Below are 16,731 nucleotides of genomic sequence, written 5' to 3'. Positions count from 1 at the left end.
ATAAGAATTAAGGTGACCTTTCAGCTGTTACTTAAAAAAAAAAAAAAAAAAAAAAAAACTCTCTGGGGACGGGATTATTGCTTAAGAACTCAAGATCCCGTTTACTAATACTCTCTCCTCCCACTGTGACTCCCCCTACTTTGCACATCCATGTCCCCAAATCCAGGCTCAGTCTTTCAACAGACGTCAAAAATAATAAGACTAACAGAAAATTTCATAGTGTAAACATACTTTATCACCTCAGAATGCTATCACGTGTCACCTTTTCTTTAGTACAGAATCTGACAGTTAAGAGCTGAATATTTAGAAGAGATGAGTGGTAAATAGTTCTCCCCACTTCCCTAAAAAGATAATTATAGCATATGGGATTGTAAAATCTCTGAAAACTACCTGCCTGCCTATCCATTTTTGGAAGCCAAAACAACTTTTTCCTGACATTGGAAGCGTCAGGTCAACATGCTCCTTCAATCTAGCAAAGGTCATTCAGATTCCAGTAACACAACTTTCACTTCAGCCTCTGCTTTTGTAGCCAAGGTGATGTTGGGACATTATAATCACTGTTAATGGAAAATGCACTGTGATTTCATGATCTTTAGGGCCAAGCTCACTGTAGCTCAGGAATTGGAAATATCATACAGCACCCTCCAATAGAACTTTCTGTGAAAATGGAAATCTATATTTGCATTGTCCTATATGCTAACCACCAGCTACATGTGGCTACTGACTGAGCACTTGAAATGTGGCTAGTGTGACTGAGGAATTGAATGTTTAATTGTATTTTATTTTAATTACTCTAAATTCAAATTTAAATCGCAACATGTTACTCGTGACTACCATATCGAATAATGCAGTTCTCAATATATATTTAGCTTCCATTGTTACCTCAGGCAATTAAATTTTTATGTTTTACTTTTTATTTCAGAGTTTTACAGGGGCACACATGTTTTGGTTACATAGTATTTTTAATTACGATGTCACCATGTAGAGAAGTCAGCTGGTACAAGTTGACTGGTACAAATAGTCCACGCTTCATTTTTGTTTTGGGATATGTAGGTAAATGTCCATTCTTCTATACTCTTCTAAAATTTTTCAGTTAGAAAAATGTGATATCTACAAGGCACTAAATTTTTAATCTCAAACTTCATATTTAGTGCTTTTCCCTCAAGTCCTTATAAAACTGCTTTAACCCCCCAGTGGGATAACATTTAGTACACTGTCATGGGAACCAACGTTATTAAATTACCATGTGTGAAATGCCCATAACTCAAGTAGCAGCAGGTGCAAAATAGAGTAGCAGGCAGAAAAGTGACAGTAATTTTTAACATCTACACCAGCTGGCAAAAATGACAGGTGCCTAATGCCTCAGTCTTTAAAAATAACTTTTAAAAAGCCTATGCTACATAAGCAAATATTTTCAAGTTCATTTTTTTAACTATCTTCAAGTTACCTTTCTGACAAAATGCAATATTATACATTAATTTTTACCTCAAAATCACATTTTCTTTTGTTTTTAATTTCAGGATATTATAGGGGCACAAATGTTTAGGTTACATATATTTTCTTGGCCCCACCTGAGTGAGAGCTTCAAGTGTGTCCATCCCTCAGATGGATACTCATCGCACCCATTAGGTGTGTATATACCCGTCTCCTCCTCCCCCTCCCACCTGCCCAACACCCAATGAATGTTACTATTATAGGTGCACTTAAGTGTTGTCAAAATCATATCTGATAGATTCTCATTCTTTTAGTGAAAGATAAAAAAAAGAAAAAAATCATATCTGATACTTAAATGGCACAAAGAAACTTAATTTATTCTCCTCTATGAATGAAATAAATTATTATTATTAAATTTGGAAAATAAAATTTTATTTTTAAACTTCCCAGCAAAATTTCTCAAGAAGCATCATATAGGAAATAACTCATAATGTATTTTTCCCTAACTCTATTTATATTTCTTTCTCAGTGGTGGCAAATATAACTTGGAATTTAATAGAATAGAGGAAAAAAAATCTTCCTTTAAATTCTAAGTCTAGATAAAATCATGAATCTATAGATCTGTGAAACAAAGAAAATCTATATCCCAAAGAAAAGAGGAGATTAAACAGCAAGTATCTGGAGTCCAGTCAATGAATTATTCCCCTGAATGATCAAGATAACTGAAGCTAAGGAAGAGCAAAATGAAGAAATAATTCAGACAATAATCTCAAATTTACAGTTGTATGAGTGATCCCCAGGCTAAGAAAAGTCAGTACAAATGGAAGAGTAAGGGGGTTCCAAGGACCTGCAGGGAATCTTTCCAGAAACTTCATACCAAGATAGATTTTCTTAGTTCATTATCACTACTTGGTAGGAGGAAGTACTAGCTATACATTGCCTTGGCCTTCATCTGCTGGCAATGTGATTGGCCTGAGCTACTCTGTCTCCACCATGGCCAAGCAAAACTGAGGAGCAGTACCACCCTCAGACCAGGGCAAAAGTAGCTCATGCCCTGGATCTCACGCTTCAGAGGAAGCCACTCTGACCCTCCCCCAGCCACACACTTTTGGAGCCAAGGAATCTACCCAGAAACAGAGCATGCCACTCTGGAGCTTGTGTCCCCACTTCTAGACTACACCCTGGACTCCCAGGATCCCAGACTCCCCTGCCTGAATGGCTCCAAGCTCTCTTCCAGGACCTGAGTGGGATTCTTCCTAGGTCAATCATCCTAGGAGGTAAGATTGGTAGAATGTAAGGAGGTAAGATTGGTAGGAGGTAAGGAGGTAAGATTGGTAGGAGGTAAGGAGGTAAGATTGCTCCTAGTATATTCAACCCTAATACTAAGACGTGGCCAAAGATAGCTGTTTTTGTTTTGTTTTGTTTTGTTTTGTTTTTGTTTTGTTAAGGATGGAGTTTCTCACAAGACCCTACCTTACAGGATGGAGCTAGAGATGGGAAGGGAGGGGGGCAGATCAGGGGCAGATCACCAAGGAATCCAAGAATTATAACCTGGCCTTTTAAGTTATTATGAAGCTATGTTCATTGAAAGAAGGCACCAGAGTATATAATATTTAACAGATTGTCAGTTTAATCAATAACTAAATATTTAAATTTATGGCAAGTAGACCTCTATTTGTAGTCTTGCCACAGGCCCACAAATGTAGGGGCAGACCTTCAGAAAGAGGTAAAGCTCAGACTTTTCAGGAGCAGATCTTGAAGTTGCCTAGAAATACTCTGAGTCTCTTTGAACTTAAAAAAAAAAAAAATAGCAAATTCCTTGGTCAGTAATCATGCAAGGAAGAGTTTTAATAGCATATAGGGTAATGGTACCACATCTTCTCAGTCCTGGGATGCACAGCAGCTCAACTTGGCCAGGGCACTGATACCCAAGAGGCTGATGTACTGCTTCAGCTCAGGCCTGGGCATGGGGTATGACTATGCTGGGCAGCCCACGCACTGTTTTCCTGGAATATAGGGCACCACCAGTTCTAAGAGATTTTTTGGTGAAGCTTTTAGGTTTTTCTATATATAAGCTCATGCTATCTGCAAACAGGGACAAATTGACTTCCTTCTTTCCAGTTTGGATGTTCTTTATTTCTTTCTCTTTCCCGATTGTTCTGGTTAGGATTTCCAGTACTATGTTGAATAAAAGTGGTGAAAATGAGCATCCTTGTCTAGTTTGAGATTTTAGATGAAAAACTTTCAACTTTTCCATATTTAGTAAAATGTTGGCTGTGGGTTTGTCATATATGGTCTTTATTATGTTGAAGCATGCTTCTTCTATACTTGTTGAGAGTTTTTAGCATGAATTTTATCAATGCTTTTTCTGCATCTATTGAGATAATCATATGGGTTTTGTCCTTAATTCTGTTGATGTGATATATTACATTTATTTTATTTGTATATGTTGAATCATCTTTGCATCCCTGGAATGAATCTGCCTTGATCATGGTGAATGATCTCTTTATTGTGCTGTTGAATTCAGCTTGTGAGTATTTTGTTAAGTATTTTTGCATCCATGTTCATTGAGGATATTGGATATTAGAAGAATATTGTGAAAACAACCATAATATTATGAAAATAACCATAATATTGTGAAAATAACCATGCTACTAGAAGTGATCTATAGATTCAATGCAATCTCTATCAAAACACTAATGACATTTATCACAGAAATAGAAAAATATCCTAAAATTTGTATAGAACCACAAAGACCCCAAAGAGTCAAAGCAATCCTGAGCAAAAAGAACAAAGCTGGAAACAGCACACTACCTGACTTAAAAATATAGTACAAAGCTATAAGAACCAAACAGTATGGTACTGACATAAAAACAAAACAAACAGACCAATGGAACAAAACAGAGATCTCAGAAATAAATCTATATATTTATAGCCAACTGATTTTCAACATAGGGACCAAGAACATTCACTGGGGAAGGGACAGTTTATTCAACAAATAGTGCTGGGAAAACTGAATATGCATATGCAGAAAAATCAAACTAAACTCTTATCTCTCACAATATACAAAACTCAACTCAAAGTTGAATAATGACTTAAGTGTAAGACCTAAATCTGTAAAACTACTAGAAGAAAATAGAGAGGAAATGCTTTAGGACATTGGTCTGGGCAAAGGCTTGTTTGCACATGGTTGGCACTGAATAAATATTTTTGAAAGTATTAATGGATGAATAAAACTATTCCTAAGTACTTCCATCCTCTTAATCTTGAAGGTAAGAAACATGTCATATTGACATTTGTATCCTGAAGGTTTGGCAGAGTCATAAAACCCCATAGGTACTCAAAAGTTTAATGAATATATTAATGAATTATGGAAAGCAAGAATGTATTGATAAATTAAAATTCCTAAAATTACCAGCAAGATTGTCCTGAAGTATGCATGTATCCACCTTCTAGAACCAGATGGCAAATGGGTGTAACCCTTTTCAATCATTAATGTTTGTCTGGAACACTTTTTTAATCAGGATTATAAGACTGTGCCCAAGTTCAACAGAAAAGAATGTTACAATTGAGTAGAATTGAAATTGCTGTGAATGTTGTAATGTCTTCCATAAGATGGGAGAGGAAAGTAATGGCATACATGCCACAAAATTGCTGCTTCCAAGGGTCTAGGGAATTGTCTTTATCAATTAGTCTATTCCAATAATGTCAACTATTATGAGGGCAATGCTGAACTGATCCACATTTTGAAATTATTTATTTGGGCCCTGCTCTATCTACACACATCAGTGAACAAAATATTAAAAACCAGCAGCTCTCATGAATTATATTCTATTGGTGGAGAAACATAATTAATAAAATAAATAAGTAAATTATATAGGAAATGAGAAGATGATTATTCTATAAGAAAATATAAAGTAGGGAAGAGGGAATAGAGAATGCAAAAGGAAGGGGAGGACTAGAGAAAGAGAAACCAGTGAAGATCAAAGAAAGTTGAGAAAAAATTAAAATAGGTTAACCTAGTTATTTCATATGCTTTGAATTTCAAAAACTGTTTCTTTTCTATAGATAAGTAATTCAAATCACTGGTTTATTTCTTTTTCTCAGTATATAAATTCAGAGTTTATCCATCAAATTCCTTAAGTTGTGGTCCCTGAACATCACATAGCAAATAAAATCTACCAATATTTAATCCAGTAAAATTAGTGCATCTCTGCAGTTAATTTTTGTCTCAATAATCTAAATTCAGGTTTCATTGGTTTTAACACATAAAATACATTAAGCTCTCTGCTGCAAAATACACACACGTGCACACACACACACACACACACACACACACACTCACAAAGGTTGAAAAATATACCAAAGTTTTTTGTTTGTTTTTTGTTTTTGAGACAGGGTCTTCCTCTATCTCCCAGGCTGGAGTATAGTGCAGTGGTGACATCATAGCTCACTGCAAACTAAAATTCCTGGGCTCAAGCAATCCTGCTGCCTCATCTCCCAAGCAACTGGGTCTATAGGTGTATGCCACCACACCCGGTTAAGTGTTCTATCTTTTGTAGAGATGGAGGCTTGCTCTTACTCAGCCTGGTCTCAAACACCTGGCCTCAAGCAATCCTCCTGCCCTGGTCTCCCAAAGTGCTAGGATTAGCACTTAAGTGGTGTGAGCCACCACATAAGGCCCAAAAGTATTATTTTTATTTTTTTTTTTTTTGAGACAGAGTCTCGCTTTGTTGCCCAGGCTAGAGTGAGTGCCGTGGCGTCAGCCTAGCTCACAGCAACCTCAAACTCCTGGGCTCAAGTGATCCTCCTGCCTCAGCCTCCCGGGTAGCTGGGACTACAGGCATGCGCCACCATGCCCGGCTAATTTTTTACATATATATCAGTTGGCCAATTAATTTCTTTCTATTTATAGTAGAGACGGGGTCTCGCTCTTGCTCAGGCTGGTTTTGAACTCCTGACCTTGAGCAATCCGCCCGCCTTGGCCTCCCAAGAGCTAGGATTACAGGCGTGAGCCACAGCGCCCGGCCCCCAAAAGTATTATTAATGGTTATCTATAAACAAGTAAAATTATGAGATGTTTGTTTGCATATTTTTTCTACTTTATGTAGGCATTCTTGACTTTCCTGCAATGAGGGACATATTACTTTTGCAATTAATAAAAATAAAAATTGCTTTTTATTTTTCAAACCCATAATGGTAAGCATTAAATAGAACAGGACAATTCCACGACAATAGTATTTTTAAAAGAGAAGAACTTGACTTGCAAAAAAAAAAAAAAAAAAATTGCAAGGAAGTTTAGGTTTTAAAAAGGTCTCTACAAATAAAAACTGAATAGATATTTAATGAAAATTTTTACCAGTTACCAAAGTTATCCAGTTTTCATTTAGTTGTTCATCTTGAAAAAGAAAACAACACAGCAATATTCTCAAATGTTTTGAAAAGACAGGAATGAAGTAATTTCTGTCAGGAAATACTTTGCAAGAAGGCTTGAGTTTTTATTTATTTTGGGAACTATTGCTAGACAGGGTGTTCCTGGTTTATTGGTTTCTTTGCTTAGCTTTTGCATTTGTAATGTGACTATGCACTATCCATGATGATGGTAAAGCAAGGTGTCAGATTTCGCTTCCTAGTAAAATCACTTGGTTTGCGTTTTGCCTTGGCAGTCAGGAAGCTCAGAACAAATTTAATATATTTTATAATTCTCCCCATATAATTATTTTTTTATTTCCTGTACATCTTTTTATCTCAGCTTTTACCTTTATTTTTAACTGCCCTATTGAAAATTCTTTTATTGTAAGCCATATCAAATTTGTTTGGAAATATTGGTGGTATAAATTATAATAAATACACTGATGGACTTAGTGGCTTCATCTTTCTAGATATAAACTTTATTTACTACTCATGAAAATCAACTTCCTGGATCAAATGAAAAAGATGATAAAATGGATCATAAGGTTTCTGGACATCAAGCATTTTCTACCAAACAATATTTCAATGGGTAATGTAAAACTAAATCAGAAACAGATTTAATTTCCCTTGAAATTCACATGGCTTTAGATTGAGTTTAACACATTATTTGCCAACTTTGCTAAACCTAGATAAAAGGGAATTCGCTGAAATTTTCTAAGCCACCAAACAAAATGATTTTTTGCTGTTCCAACTGAAAAAGAAAGATCAAAATTGAGAAATGTCATAATAATATAATAGAAAATATGAAAAAAAAAAAACCAAGGGAGTAATAATGATAAAACGAAGTCTTTTATTGTGGGTTTCCTTACTTCAGAGACCAAACTGGCATTTGAAAATCCCTTCAAAATACCTTGTATGTAACCAGAATTGAAATTAAAATCCCATTGCATTCTTTCCTCAATTGTGGCGCCATCACGTCCTCCTGTGTGTTGTTTTTTCTCTTGAACATGAATACAAACAAACAAACAAAAAATCTGTACATAATATAGGATTGTTCCCAGAATCTTAGATAGGCTTAGAAGTCAATTTTGTCATGTGATGAATTTCTGTACCAACTTTATTAGAGAGGTTGGGAAAAACAGGATACAAGTATATACATTGGAGACATTTTTCCCAAATGGCAAACTCTTGATTTTTAAAGAAAGCGAAATTAAATATTAATATTTATATCACATATGGTTTCCCTTTGAGAAAAATCTCTCTGAGAAGCAGAAAAAGTTGTCCTAAACAATGGATTTTTTTTTCCAAATTCATAACATTGGAAATCTTGTAAATAATTGTTTCTTTTTTCCAGTGGTCTATTTGCAACCACCCTCCAGCATCCACGCAGGACTCTATAACATGAATTTCTGTGTATAAGTCTTTGAGGTTTAATTTTTGTACAATTTACCCTTTTGAACACTATTCAGTGACATTCTTTAGTCACCTCTCATATGCTAAATTAATCCTTTTTTTTTTTTTAGCCTCTAGTCAAATGGCTGTTTCCACCTGTCTCTTGGTGTCATTTCCTATGGACTAATGGTTCATCTTTAGCCAGCAAAACCATCTGGGTTTGTGCAGTGAATTGCCTGACTGCCGTCTTTCTGGAATTATTTGAATACTGTATTGAAATTTGTATATATCCTATTTAAAAAACTATTCAAAACTGAAAACTGGAAGTTGGTTTCAATATGAAATAGTCTATAAACTTAGCAAAATTGACAAAAATAAAATTTATTAAGTACACCAAATAGTAAAATTAGCCCTAATACCATACTCACATGTTGATTGACTAGATGTCCAATTATGAAGTAAAAGAACAAAATTTAAAAACACGTGAACTACTAGAAATGTATAATCTAATATTGTGACTAAAAGTCAAGGAAGATTCTCTTTATTATGTAAGTCTGCGGTTTGGTTTGCAATACAACTTTTGTAAACGCTTTATCCTTCTTGATTCATCTGCTTTACATTTATTTTCCCTATGCCTCTTTTTCTTTTCTCTTTCGTGGCCTGTTAAGTTTATTCTATTTGCCTTAAAGCTTCCTCATCCCTTTTGGAATGAGGTAGAATATATAATTATAAATTAAAAACTTTTTGAACAAACAATGGCTCACTGTTTTATAAAGTACTGAGGAAAGTTGCTGACATTTGTTTTGTCCTTTGAGTAGAGTGTTGTGATAGAAGGTTATAGGCTAGAAAGCCAAAAAGATTTAGATAAGAGATTATAGGCAATCCATTTAATCTTGCTGAATTTCTATTTCCTTTTCTGTAACAACAAGGATAACACCACGTTTCCAGGAATGGTGGAGATTAGATAGTCTTGTGCATTGGGTGAACTAGCCTGCCTTTGACACCAACTGTAGTTACTCTCTAAGTGTCAGCTATTATTCTTATGACCCTGTGTAGTTACTGCTGTATGTTATAAATTTTGATTCAGCTACTTATGTGTCTGTCAATATGTATATTATATTAATATATACTATATAAACATATAATATATATATATATTCACAGCAAATATCTCTGATTTCCCTGGTTAACTTTTCTTTTTAAATAAAGGAACTTATATATTTGTGCTGAATTCTCTCAAAAAGGTTCTTTCAAAGTTTAATATAAAAGAAATGAGAGAGTGAACCATTAGTACTTTCACCCATGTAAATTATTTACCCACATTTAGGGAGTCACCTTGGTTGACTGTCATTCTAAAAATACATATTATGTTGACAGGGATAAAATAATTTTGGAAAGGAAAATATAAGAATTGGCCTCTTAATGAATACAAAGCCATCAAAACAGCCCGCCTAAGGACAGGAGGAATGCAAGTGGGTCTCTAGTGACTCCCTGTGGCAGAGCCAGTAGAGGAGCACTGAGCTTGCAGAAGGAGCAGCAGGCAGTGATCTCTCTCTCTGAGAATGTCATTGCAAGGACCCAAGCCTTTGATGTGGGGGAAAGTGGAAGTGGGATTAACATGTTTCAAAAAGTAGGATAAAAGCTCTTCTCCTCCAAGGAAAAAGTCCCAAATTACTTTAATTACTGACACTTATCTCACCTTGCAAGCTCTAATTATGTAAAGCAAATGTATTGGTGGTTCCCTTTTAATAGTGCTATTTTGGAACAGGACACCCATTAAATAATTTATAACTGGAGATGGTCTCTGTCAGGAAGACTCCTCTAATTCAATGCATATCCCATCCGACAGGAGACAAAGCCGGCGAAGGAAAGGATAATTTTTCACAACTTTGAATCTCATTGTTCATTGAACTATGCCAAGCATGTTTGATGTAATGAGACAAAGAAAGTTATATTTAATAGAACTGTTCTTGGGAAGAGTGTTGTATATGATTTTAATAAATATACAGAATACAACCCCAAAGTTACCAAACTGCCTTCTAAGGAAGATAGGTCCAATTAATTTCAGGATTTTGTTTTTGGCTTTTGTTTGTTTGTTTGTTTGAGCACAGAAGTGAGTGGGACAGGCAAATTTGGCCCATGTAATAGAACAACATTGGGCAGGGGAAGAGAGAGATGGAGAGTGTCGATAGGCAAAGGGAGCTTTCAAAAAGAGTCAGTATGAAGAGAATTTTAAAGTTATTTGCTACAGGACATATAATGTAGAGCCTCTCCTTGCTTTCCATATGAAGTCTCCAAAAATTTCTAAATGACTTGTTCATGTTTCGTGCAAGTGAATTCTTTTGGGGATAGTGAAAGAGGCAGATGAGCTGGCACCGGACTTACCCTATTCCTAATGGCGACATACATGGTCTCAAACTATTTTAACACATCCACATTAGAGTGTAGTGGTTAACAGTGTGTTCTCATGTCTGCCTGGTTCAAATCCAAACTCCATTTTTTACCAGTTCTATGCACTTGGGCACATTACTTAACTTAAACTCAAGTCCAGTTTCCTCAGTGATAATATAGTGACGGTGATGATGAAAAAGACAACAAAAGTTTCCACCTAAAAGTACATGGTATATGAGATGATCCACATGAGGTAATTAGCATAGTGTCTGGCTATCAATAGATATTGGCCATTGTTATTCTCCTTATAAAACTCCACAGGACATCCAAACTTTTATTTTATTTTACTTTATTTGGCATAATATGGGGGTACAAATTTTAAGGTTTCAAAAAGTGCCTCTCCCCCCCTCCCCCCACAAGTCTGAGCCTCCAGCGTGACCATCTTCCTGATGGTGCACATCTCACTCATTATGTATGTATATACCCGCCCCCCTCCCCCCTTCCCCCTCCCACCTGCTTGATACCCAATTACTGTAGTTCCTATGTGTCCATTTAGGTGCTGCTCAGTTAATACCAGTTTGCTGGTGAGTATATGTGGTGTTTGTTTTTAATTGCATACCTTTGTTCCTGTTCTTCCATCTGTCGGGTGTGCCCTTTCCCCACTTCTGCATGTGGAGAAATCCATTCATCATTCAATATCCAGGTTTCACATGGCCCCTCAGTTAAAGACGTCTGTAACTTATCCCTCCCCCTCCCGCCAACACCCAGAGCAGCTCTGTGCTCCCACAGCATTTATATTGATAGTGTGTAGTTTTCTGTTCTTTCCCAGTAGTTTGTGACTCATATATAGGACACATATATTGCATAGTTAATAATGGTTAGCAATGTAACACAGAATTAATGATCAATAGATTTTGGTGAACTGAAATGAACTTATTTACTAAAATAAACTAATTTACTTTTCTGATAGATAATTCATACAAGAGAAGAAAATTTTGTCAAAATATTACAGTGGGAATTGTACATTTTACACCACCCTTGTTTCTCTCTCCTGCCATCAGACATTTACAAACACCTTTTATATGCCAAGCATTTGGGTCTGGAATCCCAAGTTCAGTAAGAAATATTCTTATTTTTAAGAAGTTCACAGTTTAGGTAGGAACATAGACCCACACATAAATAATTACAATGTAAACAGAGCTGCAGGATGTTATGGGGTGTTTCGTGGTTTTCTTTGAATGAAGACTTTAAGAAATTCAGGTAAGTTTTCCTGAAAGAGTTGCTTATAAATTTTAGAATCAGAAGAAATTATTGTAGCTATTGATTCTTATATGGAAAAATACCAGAGAAAGAAGTTTTTTTAAGATGCTAGAGAGTATCTAATTCACTTGATAATTTTATATGGACAGGAATTAAAGGCTGGTGTTGTCAAGAGACTTGCCCAGATTTGTTAAAGGCAGAATAGGGATCAGAAGTCATGCATTCCTACTTTATTTAGGGTTCTCTTCAGCACATCCTTCTGCCTCTGTTGCATGACAATAGTTGTTGAGATTCTATCTAGTGACTAAATTAGCAATATGCTATTCTAGCTGGGATACAAATTCTCGTTAAGCAAAAATAATGTCAGTAGAGAATATGGGACATTGTTAGCTTTCCAATTTCTGTTCCTTCTTAACCATGCCCTAATTTTCTTTGAGGAATCACCTCCTCCTCCATTGTGTGCACTCTTGGCAGGACAGTAAATAGAGTTACCTTCTCCTCTCCAACCAAGTAAGCCAAAGGCATCCTGGGTTCTTCCCCACAGCCTTTCTCCAATGGCCCAGGTAAGATGTGAGGCACGTTGTAGCAGTCAGAGTTCTCCAGAGAAACAGAGCCAATAGGATGGAGATATATATGTGTATATATAGCATGTGTGTGTGTGTGTGTGTGTGTGTGTGTGTGTATATATATATATATATATATATATATAGAGAGAGAGAGAGAGAGAGAGAGAGATGTTAAGGAATTGGCTCATGTGACTGTGGAGACCAGCAAGTCTGAAATGCATAGGGCAACCCAGCAGCTAGAGACTCAGGTAAAGGTCTATGTTGCAGTCTTGAGTGCAAAGGCTGGAGATTCCCACAAAATTTCTATGTTGCAATCTGAGGAAAGATTTGCTTCCTCTTCAGGGTTCCTCAGTCTTTGCTCTTAAGGCCTTCAAATGATTGGATGATGGCTACTCACATCATGGAGGCTAATCTGCTTTACTTAAAGTTAACTGATCATAAACGTTAATCACATGTAAAAATCACCCTTTCAGCAACATCTAGACTAGTATTTGACTAAACAGCTGGTTACCATAGTTTAGCCAAGTTGACACATAACAGTAACCATCACAGCTGGCCATGTGGCCTCAGTACTAATCGGACAGTCTTTTGAGGTCTGAGCTCTTCAGCAAAGCGATTCCATAACAGGAGAAATGACTAGAGGTCATTCACTTCAGAGCAGCAGCCAGGTAAAATGCTCCAGGGATAAATGTTCCAGCAATCACCTTCCTTCAGGAATCACCACAATCCTGTCTGTTCCAAGCCTGGTCTTCTAGCCTTCCCTTTGCCCTTCAAGATCCCCTATATTCTTCCTTTAATTTTCATTTCACCTAAAGGAAGTCAATCAGAGTATTACAGGTCAAAAAACCTCCAATAACAGCTTCTGATTATTTCATTTTGGATGAGGCCTTCACTTCAACTTCTTTCATACTTTCTACTGTTTTGAAAAATAGTAAGGAATAGTTCTAAATAATAACAATAGAAATAATTATTATAATGTTAATTATACTAAGCAGTTCACATGTATTTGGTCATTTACTCATTAAAATAATCCTCTGAAGTAGATAGTGTTATTACTTCCATTTTGTATATGAGAAAATAGAAGATCAGGAAGATTAAGTAACTTATTCAGTATCACATAACTAAGCAGCAGCAGAGCTGAGGTGCCCAGACAGTCTAAAATAACTCCCGAGTTCATCCCCTTAACCACCTCTACCATTTCAATTTTTTAATATTTTTAGATCTTTTATATAGAAAAATATTTTTAATAAATATGTATGTATTCACATATATATTTCATATATCTATAATCTCAAGTTTCTGGCAGCAAACAGATGGAAACTCAAAAGGAATAATTTAAGAGAAGGTAATAAAAGGATTATTTATAAAAGTGTGGGCAGGATAAAAAGAAACAGAAGAGAATAAAGGAATAAAGTATCCAGGGACTGGCAAGAAAAGGAAGCTGTTATCACCCTAGATCCCAAAGGAGAATACTCCACATCTCCCACCTCCCATCTTCCAATCTCCTGCAAGTGCCCCCTGTTGACAAAATCCAACCAGAAGCCAGAAAGCAAGGGAGTACAGATATTAGAGTCTGTATATAAATATCAGATGCCCTCACCATAGAACAAGGTGGGAAAGGTCAGAGAATGGATTTGGCGGGGCACACAGAAACTAACTGGGGCTTCTTATTAGTAGAATGCTAAACACAGTGTTTTCTTGATGACTTACCTTCATGATCCTCATCAAATCAACCTTCATTATGACCTCCCATTGTTAACACAGATGCAGACTACAGAAGCTTCCCTAAAACTTCCCTTCTTGTGCACAGCACGACAAGTATCCCACATTCTGCAGCCTCGGCAGGACTTGCTGGGGGATTATGAAAACAGTTCAGCAGCAGCAACAATCCCCTGCCTCCTCACATAAATGAGTCTGTGTTGGAGTCTGAACACAGTCTGAAGGGGAGTTGCCAGGGTGCGTGCACCCCTTGACCCGCCAACATCAAGCCAGGTGAAAGGATTGGCAAGAGAGCCACTCGACGAACTCAGCACAGGCCTCTGAGATTACAGGAGCCTAAGGTCTTCTATCTTGACTTGTCCTGAAAAAGTCTAACAGGGATTAAAAGATTCTGCCTGGAGGTGCCTCTGAGGCAGCAGAAGAAAGAGAAAAAGGCTACGTAGGAGGAAGCTGTACTTCCTTCTTGGCAGGGCAAGAGGGCAGAGCTTTTCCTTGGGCCAGGGAGGGCCTATGCAGGGAGCCATCTGGATTCACTTCGAATCCCACTCAGAGGACTGCCTGGGGGGCTCTGAGATCCGAACACAGACTGCCTGTGTAGGGTGGACTTGAAAGTTTGGAGCTCAGAGCTCAGAAGAATGAGTCAGAGGAGGCAGAAGTCCATAAGGATCAAATGTGCGCCCCCACAGCCAGAGAGATTCAGAGCTCCTTCACACCACACCAGCCACTGCAAGTTGTGTTCCTTTTTCCTGAATCCTCTCCCCACCCCACTCCCCAGCCCTGACTATCAAAGGTCAGAAAAAGCAGCTAGGAAGAAGCTCCGAGGGGAGAGAGGAAGACAGAAGGGGCTGAGCACAATTCTCACTGCAGGTGTCCAGCAGTGAATTAGGGCGAAAGGAGACATTTCTCACAGGATTTGGGGTCCTTACAATAAACGAGACATTTCATTTACTAAAATAAGATTTTTCTTTTGACTGAAAGTAATAGGAGTGGATTTTTTTTTAATTGTATAAGAGTGATTAGAAAATTCACTTTAAATGTTGGAGGATTTCATATAGGAGGGAAGATATTTAGCAGAGAGACGCTAAAGGAGAGTGGTGATGCTGAATAAAATTGTTCTCCGCTTCTATCCCCTCACGTCCAGCCCACTCAAACACACAGCAATTTCTGGAATACAGTTCTTTGTTATCTTGCCTCTTTCACATAAAAAAAAGCGATGATGGCTGTGCAGCTATACCACTGCCTTTGTACTGCGTCATACCACCTCTCACAGAATTAATTACTAAATCAAATACCAAAAGAATTTTCCCAAGCGATTTTCTCACCTCTCAAAAAGTCATTTTCTTCTTCATTGAATTTGACCAGTCAGTTTAATTCTAAAATCTATTATTTGTACATCACCTATGCAGTGACCCCACCCCAATCAGCTCCTTGTCAATTTGCACCTATTCAGCTAGCTTGCTTTTTATTAGAGTTATTTATGGGATGTGAAAAATTTTTCTTCTCATATTAAGAATTTATTACAGGATTATTTGGATGCAGGATGATTTGCTACTTTGTACAAAAGTAGCAAAAGCCAATCACACTTTCTTTCCCAGAAAAGAAATTATAACATTCTTGTAGGAATGATACCAGGCCACATTTTTTTTTCTAAAATTCTTTTAATATTTGACCTCAAACAATATTAAGGATTGCGCTGCAGTAAGTAGTGTATCTCTAATGTTTTACTTATGTAACCTGAGTTACTCCAGGCTTTCCCAGATTGTGGGAACAGATGGGCTGACAATATCAGCAAAATGCCAAATTTCACTAACGTTTCTTCCACCACCCACCCACCTTGTCGAGACAAGACCTCCAGACTCCTACATAGGCACTCCTCTCACTCTGCCCCCAGTAAGGGTTTCCAAAAGTCCCCAGGGATTTTGCACAGATACTCACGCACATCCTCCCTGCCAAGCATCACTGCTACCTTATTGAACACCCAGCATGAACTACCATGTGCTTTAGCTTGGTGGCACCTTCTGGGTACTACCAAATCTACTGGGTACTTGCCATTTTCCACAGGTGGAAACCACTGGGCACCAGAATGTCTGTTGGACATCTACAATTTGCCAATGTGCATGTGCTGAATTTGGCCATGTCTGTTGGGCACCACTATCTCCAGCCCCTATTGAGTTATTGCAGTCTGGTAAGATGTCAAAACAACACAATTTTCTATTTAGAACAAGAGACAATGCCACTCTCCCCTAAGTTAAATTCTATCAAAGGGTCCCTACACAGTCCTGCTGACATGATTGGTATTTATAGTGTAAATGAAATTTGTTTTAGTTTAAGTATGATTTTGTAGCTTACCAAAATAGGGTGCACACAGGATACTATGTAAGTGTACACAACTTGTGCCCAGATGAAGAGTTGAGTAGGGGCTGTCAGCTAATGTACTGCTGGCCAAGCCATGGAGCAGGGAGCTACATCTCCCTAAAGGATGAGAAGACTACATCTTGCTGAGCTGCTGAGCCCTGTGGTGCTGGAGCTGAATCTGCCCAAAGACGCTATCTTCTTC

Source organism: Microcebus murinus, chromosome 8 (assembly GCF_040939455.1).
Source record: "Microcebus murinus isolate Inina chromosome 8, M.murinus_Inina_mat1.0, whole genome shotgun sequence".
In the NCBI taxonomy this organism is placed as follows: Eukaryota; Metazoa; Chordata; class Mammalia; order Primates; family Cheirogaleidae; genus Microcebus; species Microcebus murinus.
The sequence above is the reverse complement of the archived record's forward strand: the minus strand, read 5'-3'. Positions refer to the sequence as shown.